This window comes from Trachurus japonicus, chromosome 5, assembly GCF_045865225.1.
Source record: "Trachurus japonicus isolate A0001 chromosome 5, Traja_1.0".
In the NCBI taxonomy this organism is placed as follows: Eukaryota; Metazoa; Chordata; class Actinopteri; order Carangiformes; family Carangidae; genus Trachurus; species Trachurus japonicus.
In genome coordinates this window covers 5439558-5451897 of record NC_140911.1, presented here as the reverse complement: position 1 = coordinate 5451897, position 12340 = coordinate 5439558, and positions in this window count along the sequence as shown.

The window sequence follows — 12340 nt, the reverse complement described above, 5'->3', positions numbered from 1 at the left end:
ACCAAACCAAAAAACTTTGACAAAGAATATGAGAAGAAGCCTGATGAACGGCGGCGCTCTCTTTGGGTCAGAAGGGAAAATAAATGAGTTTGGATCAGATGCAGCCGAGGTCGGGCAGGAAGGAGGGAGGTGTGTGTGTGTGTGTGTGTATCTGTGTCTGTGTGTGTGTGGGTGTGTGTGCTGCTTGAGTGCAAAAGGTGTTTAGGGAGGTGACATTTATAGATGGCACTACAAGTTTGTAAACCCACGTAGTGAATGAAAAGACAACTCCCGGTCCCAGGAGGCTCAGCAGGAGAGGGAGACTATGGCACGATAATGATCCCAAACACACAAGAAGAACAAGAAGACGTAGAGAACATCTGTGGAGTGCTTTGAGAAGGAAGCTGAGTAGATTCATTTGTGAAGAACGGTCCAACAACTTTCCACAGATTCGTCTTGAAACGACTCTGGAGGACCAAATGCAACTGTGATCAAAACTATACAAACTAACAACTGTAAACACTTTCTGCAGCTGGTTCTTAAATATGGAGTCTTTAACAGTTTTTAGAGTTAATTGGCTTCATTCTTCTTCTTCTTCTTCTTCTTCTTGGGCTTTGGCTTGAAACATAAATATGATACTGATCAATCACAATCAGAAGCACTTTATTTATGGCCGAGGGGAAGTTCTTGTCTTGTTGTTACAGACCTCCAGAAAAGGAATTGTAATAAACATAGGAGTTAGTAAGAAAAAACAAAGACAAAGAGCCCTAAAGATACTTCTAAGACAAAATAAGATAAAACAATCAAAGATAAAATAAAATAAACAAGTATAGGTGACCAGAGTTAAACAGTTTTAACAGCATCAATGCAATTTAAAAAAAAACCCAAAAAAAACAACTGTTGCAGGTCTGAGTGATAGAATTTGAAAATAACTTGTGGCTCTGGTTTTTAAATGTTTTAAATGATTTAGGTCGAGGTGATGATGTGAATTTTGAAAAGGTCTGACTCTGAACACTTGTGAATTTCCCCAGAGATTTTATTTCCCCACCACCACCACCACCACCACAACCACATGCAAACCATGATTAAAATTAATTAACACATTACACATCATGCTCCTACAAATTAAGTACATACACATCTTCAAACACATTCACATACAGTAGAGATGTATATGCACATGCTACACAAGGAGAAAGACACACACAGACACACACAGACAGACACACACACACACACAGTGCCTGGACCGAGGCCTGTGACTATGACAAGCCCTGCTGTCTGCCGTGCTCCTCTCCCAGGCTTTGGAGGAGGATGGGGAGGAATGCTAAAGAAACCAGGAGAAGCCAAGCATATAGTTCCACTGTGAGGGGAGGAGGAGGAGGAGGAGGAGGAGGGAAGGGGTGGATGCTGCTCTCCACACCACACAACTCTCTTCTTTCTCTCTCTCCTCCTTCCTTCCTTCCCTTCCTCTCAGTCTGCAGAGACCCCATGTGTGTCAGCCGAGCAGTGGAGCATCTCCTCCGTCTATTTTACCTATTTTTGTTGTTCCTCCTGCAGTCTGTCTTCTTATCCCTCCTCCTCCTCCTCCTCCTCCTCCTCCTCCTCCTCACTTTGTATTTTTACTTTATCACCTTTTGGCCATGTTGTATTTTTAAGGTACACATGGTGCAGAGAAGGGAAATGCAATAGCAAAGTATATTGAGATGCAAATTGAAAGCCAGGTGTATGTACTGTACAGTAGCCTATGCGGATCAAGCCTGACATTATAAGACCTTTGCCTGGTATTGTGCCGGCCCCACTTTTCCTGCCAAATACATAACATAGTATGTGACGCACTGTGTATCCTGACACCGTTCTGTCAGGACTAGCTTTAAAAGTGAAACTATGCATATCCAGTCACTTTTTCCCCCCTCTATAGAGCTCCCCCTACAGTTTCAGAGTGCATATTTTCACTGTTGTAGTGGTGTGACTGGGGCCGTTTAGTGACGGTTTTGGTGAGCAACCGGAACCAGGACGAGAGAGACAGGCCTTTCCGTCAAAATAAAAGCACCAAGCTAATAAAAATAAAATGCAGTGAAACTTTTTTGGTATCTGTCACTCATGTCCAGGGACGATTCAATGCCCCACATCCTTGAGTTTTACACTGCTGACTTGTATCATCAGAACTCTTTTTGAAAAAGGGTCCTATGTTCCCCGTTTTTCCCAAAAAGGTCCTATGTTTAATTTAATTCAGTTTATTTGATAGGGACAATGCAGGTTAACATAGTGACACTTCCACTCATTACAAACAAGTCAATGTGACTAATGTTCTGCATACAGAGATTACAGCTAATGCCGGTAGCAATACATACTGGGGAACATAGGACCTTTTTTCAAAAAAAGAGTCCTATGTTCCTCGCTGTTGCTGGTCGATGGACTCTCTCTACTTATCTGGACTCTCTCTATCTATCTGGCCTGTCTAGCCTCTACCTGGTCTTTTTGCTAAACTTAACCAACTCCTTTCTTCATTGCCTAAATCCAGCCAATGGGACAATTCCACTTCTCACTCAAAGTCACAACTCAACTTCTCACTCAAAAATAGGCAAAAATCTGCAAAGTCACAACTCCACTTCCAGGTATGGGACCAAAAATTGCATGTTCCCCGGGTCCTTTTGGGGAAAAGCGCGGAACATAGGACTTGGACTTAGAGAGCCAAGTATTTTCTGGGGTGGTACTCGGTCTAAACAACATCACAGTTTGGACCTTGTTGTCGAACTCAAAGCTCAAATCCTGAAGCTTGAACCATTTTTTCCTGTTTCTAACACATCAACACTGCTGCCTCGTATATCCCACACAATTAACAGGTGCCATGACAAAGTGTTATTCACTTTATGCCTACATATACTGTATATACAGTACACCCACATGTCCTTTATTAGAATTAGTGGTGAATAAGATGCTGATATCCCGTGTGTCCGTCTGACGCTCTCCTCCTCCTCCTCTGACATGAACTAAAAAGCTGTGATCCAACATGGATATCGATTTGTTTGTTATTGTTTCAAAGTCATAACTGCACTAAATTATAAAGAGAGAATCAGCTCTAGTCAAAGTGTGTGTGTGTGTAGTGTGTGTGTGTCGATTTGTTTCCTATTAAACTTCTCCACAGCAGGTGTCGGCTGCAGAAGGAGGCTCGGAGGCGGAGACATGGAGGAAGAAGGCAATTACTGTTGTGGAGCGTTTTGTTTTGTTTGTGGAAGCAGCATTGTGTGGCCCTGCTGCTAATGAGGCCCTGCGAGCTCGTTAATAATGAATTGGGAAAAAGGTGACTCAGGGACCCTGTGTAGTGTGTGTGTGTGTGATGTGTAATGTGTGTGTGTGTGTGTGTGTGTGTTTGGTGGTGGAGGTGGTTAGTGGGGTCATCTCACCAGAGAGTGTTGACATTCTCTCTGATAGGCCCCCAGGCTGAATATGGTATCACAGCACTGTTTGATATTGATCTGGCCACACACACACAAACACACATACACAGAGAGACACAGTTTTTTTTCCAACTCAACTCAGCCTTGTAGCTTTTGTTTCTGTTTCCATTTCTGCTCCGATTCACCTTTTTTTTTATTATCGACGTTTTGAAAATGTCCTTTTTTACAGAACGATGTGTTGTGAATATTTTCTCCGTCTGCGCTCAGGTCTCTGCTGTCGACGACGACGGTTTGACCCCTGAATTGTGTTTATTAGACGACCGACCGACCGACCGACCTCTGGTAACAACCACATCAAAATGTGCTTTATGTTTTTTTTGGGGGCTTTTCCTCCTCAGGTTGTGTGACGATGCTGTGAAACACACCTGACCTCCCTGATTCCTGATTGGTCAGTGCAGTGACTTAATTCTGGCCTCCACTCATCACACACAGTGGAGTGGGTTGAATTAAAGCCCCAGTATGTAACTTTTTTGACTTTTTATTAGCAAAAATCTAATATGTCTTTCATAAATACGTATTTCACTGAAGTGGAATCACACCCGCATACAAATGAAAGCTTTCTCGTACCTTAGAATGAGTTGTTACAAGTCGTTACAAATACATAAGTGGGCGACGCACCGAACCGAGGCGGCCATGTTGCATCGCCATTTTTTACGTTGAGTGGCAGCGTGACCGTAGGTAACCACGGAAACTCAGCGGAGCTGTCGGCTCGGCCTGTTAAAACTGTCACCACTGTGTAGTGTGAGGAAGGACGGAGGCACTGGTGTTGCATTCAGGTGCAGTCAGGCAGACGGCCGTCGGCAAACCAACCGGATGTCATTTTACTCCACCAGAGAAAGACGGTAAAACGTGGGTCAGGTAAACAATACGACATCACCATGATAACAAATTGTCACGCCTGTAGACGTCGACGCCGAAGTGGTCTATTGTTTTGCCTCATGCTGGTGGACCACTTGTTTACATAGACGCTTGTTTATCCTGTTACATGCAGCGTCTGTTGTCTGTCTGACGTCTGCCCGATTTCACGTGAATGCAACATCAAGAATACGTTCAGATATGCAACCGCACCGCTAGATGGGGGAATTCCTACACATTATACCTTTAAGTTTTTACATATCGTCGTCTATAAGTCACTGAACAGTTTGAGTCTCTAAATGCATTTCATAAATATGAATTAATAAGTGTATTGATCTCCAGGATCAACAGTTGCAGCTCAGTCAGTGGTTAAAACCAAACTGACTTTAGAGTGGTCAGTGAAGTGATGTTCAGCCACGCAGAAATGCATACATGCAATACATGACATTTATACGCATATGCCCCTTTATCAAGAATGATGGTGCACTATAATTCACATATATACATCCTCTGGATATACGAGTATATACATTTATGAAATATATGAAATAGTCATCATAAAATTCTTATATCAGAAATGTCTCTATGATGATATTTTATATGGTGCAAGTTGATATTTATCTATTTTTTATGTGAATGTATCAAAACAACATTCATACAACATATTTAAATGTTTATGTACTTTCATATTATTAATTTTAATTTTCATATACATATACCTATGCATATACATATACATACATTATCCCTATACCTAGATACACATGCATACAGTACATATACAGATAGTAAACATATACTTATATATATGCATACAGTATACATATATAGTACCAATACTTATATATACAGTACAGACATACAGTATACATGTACCTATATAGAGTATATACAGTACATATACCTAGATACACATACATACTGTATACCTACATACATATACATAAATATATTCATATAGTACATATATACAAGCTTTAGGATGGATACAGTGTATTTTAACATGTCTATAATATAAGCATAAATATTAATACACAAATTCATATGAACCAGAGATATGAGACGTGCTCCTAATTCTAACAAGATTTCATATATAATATTTATGTGCTTTTATTTTTATATATAGAAATTAAATATACTATATACCTAAATCACATTTACATATAGATGAAGATGAACACTGCTCTGTTCTCCTCTGACTAATCCTGCACTAACTTATTATGATGGGGCTTTTTTCCTCCTTCATTTTTTAATGCTTCTTTCGCTCCATTAAACACATTGAATGACCTGATGTTTATGATAATGAAGATCTGACAAAAACTTTTTTTTTGTTAAATTACTATTTCACATGGAAACAAATTTTATTTTATTTTTTCCTCCATAGTTTAGTTTTATCTGTCAACTCTGGGATTTTAGGCCCGATGTGACCAAGGTGATAATACAACAGTCTGCACCTGTGCCGTGTATTGAATCAAACAGTCACCACCTCTGCTTATGGGTGGCCTGGTCTGTGTGTGTGTGTCTGTGTGTGTGTTTCAGGGTGTATATGTGTGTGTGTGTTTTTAGTGCTGGGGGTTTGGGGGCCAGAGAGAGAAAGAGAGAGAGAATTATTACCTCCCTCACTTTGGTGTCCAAACGAAGCCCCTTAGATTCCTCCAGACTAACACCTCCCTGAGGAGCCGGGATCAGACAGTCTGCAGGAGGAATGAATCAGTGTGTGTCCATGTCCATATCCATGTGTGTGTGTGTGTGTGTGTGTGTGTGTGTGTGTGTGTGTGTGTGTGAGCAGCAGCCGTGTTGGAGGGTTTAGTTTAGCATGGACCAAAGGACCGTGCACCACTGACAGCTTCTCCTCCATTACGTTTTTCTTTTTTTTTTTTTTCTCCCCTCGACACTCTTTGCTCTCCGGCTCCTCTTTGTCGCTCTCCGTCTTCATTCTGAAATTCAAAGCTCATCCTTCATCCTTCCATTTCTTTTTTTTTTTTTCTTTTTTTTAAGTCTCCTACAGTACCGTTATACCGGCCGACTGTTAATAGCCTCTGTCAACACCACCGGTCTTTTCTCTGACTGTCCGTCTGTCCGTCTGTCTGCCCCACCACCTCCTCCTCCTCCTCCCTTTACCTTTTAAAAGGCAAAAAATACTTTCAGCATCCTGCTTTTGTCTCTGTAGCTGTCTGTTTTTGACACTTTCTCCCGGTAGCTTCATAAACCCTTTCTCCTCTCTTGTCTCTCCTCCTCTCACCTCCGCAGAGACGGTGACCAAAATATACAGTCTTATTCAAAAAAAAATCACACTTGTATGCTTCCCTGCAGCCATTTAGCTTTTTTTTCTCTCTCTCTCTCTTTCGTCTCGTCTCGTCTCGTCTCGTGTCTCCTTTCATTTCTCTCCCTTTTCTTTTACTCATTTGTATCCGGGCACTGAGAGCACAGACGTGAGCTGAATTCTCCTCCTAACACATTAATTTATTTGTCTGTTTCTATAATCATCTTCTTCTTCTTCACCGTCATCCATCTCCATCTCCATCTTCCATCGATCACACTGATGGACAGACAAACACTCTTGGCACATGGACGTCTGAATTTGTTTAGACCGTTGGTGGAGTATATGCATCATAAAAATAAAAAAAATGTAGTGGACTTTAATATATGATATTTAAAAGGATAGTTCAACATTTTGGCAAATTGGCCCATTGCCATAATCCCTATAGTCATAGCAGTAGGTTTATTTGTCGGTGCAAGCTATTTTTAGAACGGCACATTCACCACGCTATGAGATAATAACACAACGTTACCAGACAGAGTTGTTTTAGAGGTAAATTCATGCAAAACCACTGATGCGGGTTCCAGTCGGAGGCAGTTTTTCATCAAGCAGTCTCTGTGTTTACCTCTAAAACAACTCTGTCTGGTAACGTTGTGTTATTATCTCATAGCGTGGTGAATGTGCAGGTCACAACTTGTCCACCAGAGCGTTTTGGAGTTGTTGGTTTGTGTATTTGATGAGTTTGATGAGGGAAACCAAGAAATCCCATGAGCCTCCGTAGCGTAGCTCTGAGCAGCTCACGGCTCTGCTCCGCCGTTCTAAAAGTAGCTTGCACCAACAATTAAAGGTAACAAACCTACTGCTAAAACTATAGGGATTATGGCAATGGGCCAATTTGCCAAAATGTTGAACTATCCCTTTAAGTGCATTAAAAATAAAACATATATGTTTAAAAAATCATAAATGAACCCTATTAGAAATTGGAACAGTTATATATATTAACAGATCTGTCTGGCCCATATACAGTAAATATGTATGTTTATGTATCTCCGTCCATCCAAACCCTTGTTAACATGAGCTGATATTGTAAAAAGTAATGTAAACTGAATGAGAAATGAAAAAACAGACACATAGAGAACTATTACTTTAATAAACCTGCTTATAATGTAGATTAAATATATATCGTTGACATTTATGGATGCAGCCTGCAAAAAAAAAAAAAAAAAAAAAACTCATCTTATGGACATTTTACTGTGGGTAGTTCATGCATGTTATACACTGATATCTTCACATGCAATAGTAATATATCTTCTTATATGTGACATATATGGCGACATCACTCTGGATACAGCGGTGTGTGTGTGTGTGTGTGTGTGTGTGTGTGTCATTGATTCCATCTCTGTGTGTCTCCATGACTGCGACACTCTGCTGTCACCAAATCAGACGAGGTGGCGTCTTGTCGAGCAACTTTTACATGTAGCGACCCTGGAGGTTTCTCTCTCTCTCTCTCTCTCTCCCTCTCTTGCTCTGTGTTTCTCTATGTCGCTCGCCCTCCCACCAGCCCGTCCTGCCGGGGTGGGGGGGGTGGGGGCCCAGTGGACCACAGCAGACCTTGTCTATTTCTGTCATACTCTAACCCCCCCTCTCCCCCCCAGGCACCAAAGACTGACCCTCCTCAGTCAGCTCTCATCAGCTGGATCGACAGCTGTCAATCAAATGTCTGGGGCTGCAGTGTGACAGGAGGGGAAGGAGGGGGGGTGGGGGGGATTTGATGGACAGACGCTATGTTTGTATGAGTGTGTGTGTGTTTTTTTAATAATATGCTCAGAAGTTGTTTATAACTCGACAAATGTTAATGTGTCAGCGACTTCAGCTTCAGTGCCTTTTAAAAGTTTTGTTACAATAAACAACAAAACGACCCATAGGTCAATTGTGGAAGAAGATTATTACAACAACAACAACACATTTATTATTATTAGGGCCACGGGCCATCGCACCGGGCACTGGTAGCTGCAGGGACCAGTGCCCAGGCGATTTTCTGAGAGAAGCAGAACAGACCGATGTTTTAAAATTGCCAGCGTCTCCAAAATATTTACTGTAGAAACACCAAATCGTACCACATTTTTCAGGAAGTCCTTAGAGCAATGTGATCTGTGTTTTTTTCTGATAGGAGTTACCGTTTTGTCACAGTAAGCCTTTTGCGAGACCAGTGCAGAGGCAGAAAATTGCTCTTTTTCTCGACGTTTCTGTTTGTCTCAGCCTGGGGGGGCCTCTATCGTCATTGGCAACCACCTCAAGTTGCCCTGGTAACCACTGATCCTCAGGCCAGAGCTCGTTAACTTCATAAACAATCCACCTGTCGCTCGTTTAAATGTTTATAAACACAGACACACAGCTAAATCAGACTGACACAGGATGCAGCTCATAACGTGTCAAGTCAGTCACACACACACACACACGCACGCACACACACACACACACACACACACACACACACACACACACAGGTAACCTAATGTGGTTACAGCTCCTCCATATCAGTGCTTATAGAAAGATGATCATGTGTCTGTCTGATCAGCTCTGTCTTGACCTGAAGATCGTGGGTTTGATTCCCATGTTGACAGAGATGGCACAACCCGCAGTAGCTCCCGTGGCCCTCTCAAAATTTCCCCAGAGGAAATTTTCTATTATTATTATTATTATTATTATTATTATAAGATTTATTGTTCCACAGTTTGTTTTCCATTAAAAAAAACAACCAATAATCACATGAATCCATCTTTATCATTGCAACTGTGACATCGAATCTATAACAACACAATAGTTTTCATGGATTAAAAAAAAAGACTCTAACCATAAGTTTACTAAGTTCTGCTGCATATTTTGTCACCGTAACCATGACAACGGTGGTCCAGCAACACCTACCTACTGTACAGCAGCAACAGCAGCAGCAGCAGCGTGTTGATGATGCTTGTGTGGGTCGTTATCAGACCGGGAGGAGGGACGGACCACAGGTTGGACGACCTGTTGAAATATTCATTGTGTTTTATTACTTACACATGCACAAAACAACAACAACAACGACAAAAAAACAACAAAAAGAAAACAAAGAAGCACCCAGCTGACTTATCTGACTGAAATACTAATGAGTGAACTATCATTAAAAGCCGGGCAGCAGAGATTCAGCCGAGCAGCTCTGTTCATTTAAAAAAAACACGCCTCCTGTGTTGTGTTATTGAGTAAAGGAAACATCACCCGACGCTCCAACGCTTTGTAGCCTGTGGCAAAAAACGGAGCAAGAGCACCGAGGAAGGATTTCTCAGCTTGCCTCCTCTTTGTTGTGTGGGTTAGCAGAAACATCACAATCCACTTTTTATCTGCATTGTTCTCCGCTGCCACCAGAACCACTAATAACTGAGCCGTCGGATCAAACTCTTTCTATTTATGGCCCGCGCAGGTTGGAGCTAGTGGCTGAACCGCGTGACCCCGTCATGTAAAGACAGAGGAAATACAGACAACATCCTTATTACAGTATTTATGTAGACTAACAGCAGCAGGGAAATAACTGTAGTTTGGATTTTTAATTTGATATTTGAATGCACTTGACATCAACTGTGGGTTTTTGTGTAAATTAGTAAAAAAAAAAAGCGACTTTTTTGACATAAGTGAAAATATTAATGTAACAATGTTGTAAAATACCCAAGTACAAGTAAAATCCCTGCACTCAAAGCTCATGGAAGTGGAAGCAACTCAGGAGGCTTTCACGCCGACCTCGTTTGGTCCGGACTTTTGGACTTTTCCGTTGTAATCCAAAGCAAATTTACAGGTGTGGAAGCTCCTCTGGACCAAAAACCTAAAATTTAGTCCGACCAAAAAGTGGTGGTCTCGAGCCATGTATGTGTTACATTACTCAAAATCATCATTATCAAATTACATTAACATGTTACTGCCCAACTCCCTGCTCCTCCTCCCCTCTCTTCCTGTTGTGAGGTAAATGCGTAACTTCCTGCGTGCAGAGCGGGAATGTCCCAGTCGACATGAAATTCAAAACAACGAATACTGAAAAATACAAGAGATTAGTGGAACTGGAGGGTTTAATCAGCGCTGTGTTAAAGGAGACATATTATGCTCCCTTTTCCACAAATTAAAATAGTTCCCAGGTGTCTTAAAGACACATCTGTGACATACTTTGGTCAAAATCCCCCAAGGATCAAACATCACAGCTCTTTTCATCCGCTCAAACCAGCCCTGTTCAGAACGGCTGGTTTCAGTGTCTGTCCCTTTAAATGCAAATGAGCCACTGCTTGCCCCGCCCCTTCTACTGGTACCACGTAGGGGTGGGGTTATGCAAATTCGAAAACTATTTACATCTGTAGTGGCATTTCCATTCACCTTTTCTTATTCTAATTTTCAAACTTTGCGAGAAAAAAAACTTGGATGGAAACGGCAAAAAAGTTTTTACGCTTGGAGGGGCTGGATTTGTCAGCGTATCGATAAAAGGAAAATGCAACGTTTTTCTATGGAAACACGACACCGTTCACACCGCAGTATACAGTATACAAGTTTCCCAGAATGCAGCGGCATATACAGCTGTGCAACAGGCGAAAAGTTTTATTTCCCGCTGTAGCGCTGTTGTTCACTTTGTTCACAAGTTTTAATATTTTTTCATGCAAGAAAGTAACTGTTTAGATCCCCAATGTGCGGTTAATTTATCCAAATGGCGGCTGTTTAGAAGTTTGATACGATGTTTTTGGTGAAGTGAAGCTCCACCTGTGTGAGCAGCGACTGGTCGTCACAGAGGCAGCAACCCCGTCTCCTGAGGTTCTCGGCCGGTGAACCTGCGTCGTCATCCCGGGGGAGAAAACGATCGCTAATGAACTTGACCGCAGGTCTTCTCCCAAATTAATAATTGCAAAACAATAATGAATGGAAACGGGCATAAATTCGCATTTTCTTTTTGTGCATTTTCGATACACTTGGATGGGAACCCAGTTACTGGAAGACATCTGAGGGAACATTTCATAAAACCACATGGATTTCAACCTAGGGAGCCTGAAAATTACAGATTTTTTTTGTCAATTCTCTAATTTTGGGGGGCGTGAGGCAAGATAAACACCCAAATATATGTTAAAGAGCCTCAAAGAGTGATATTTCCATAATATGTCCCCTTTAACTCATCTAGTCATGACGGATATTTAACTGTAGCATGTAAAAGTTAAACCCTGCAGCTTTAACATGATGAGTGTTTTACTGATCATAAATCACATGGTTCTTCCTAATCAGTATTTCAACACCCACTCTTTTGCAGACAAACGTGACTGTGAGTCTGGAGCTCCACCTCGGTCCAGACTCTGACTCATTCTGTCCAAATGTGACGTCTTAATGTCGACCTTGTTTTAAATGCAGAAAAAGTCCCACCAACATTAGTCTCCACCACCTACGACAGACAGACAGACAGACGGACGAACGGCTGCTCCGATTATCCCCTCATTAAATCTTTAAACGGTGCCCACATCACACCACATCACATCCAGCTGAGTCATGCAAATAAGTAGGAAGTTGTTCTGAGAGCAGACGTTTGTCGTTTCAGACACAAATTCATCATTTAACTCACAAAGATTGAGTCCGTCTGTCGTTAACGTGACGTAACTACAACTACTGACAGTCAACTTTAATGTCTGTGCTTCTGGTCAAACTGCCTCATCATTACTGCAGCTGATAAACTCTGGTAGTTACACAATTACTTTTTAATATAGTAACTAAAATAAAGTATTTTACAGCCTTT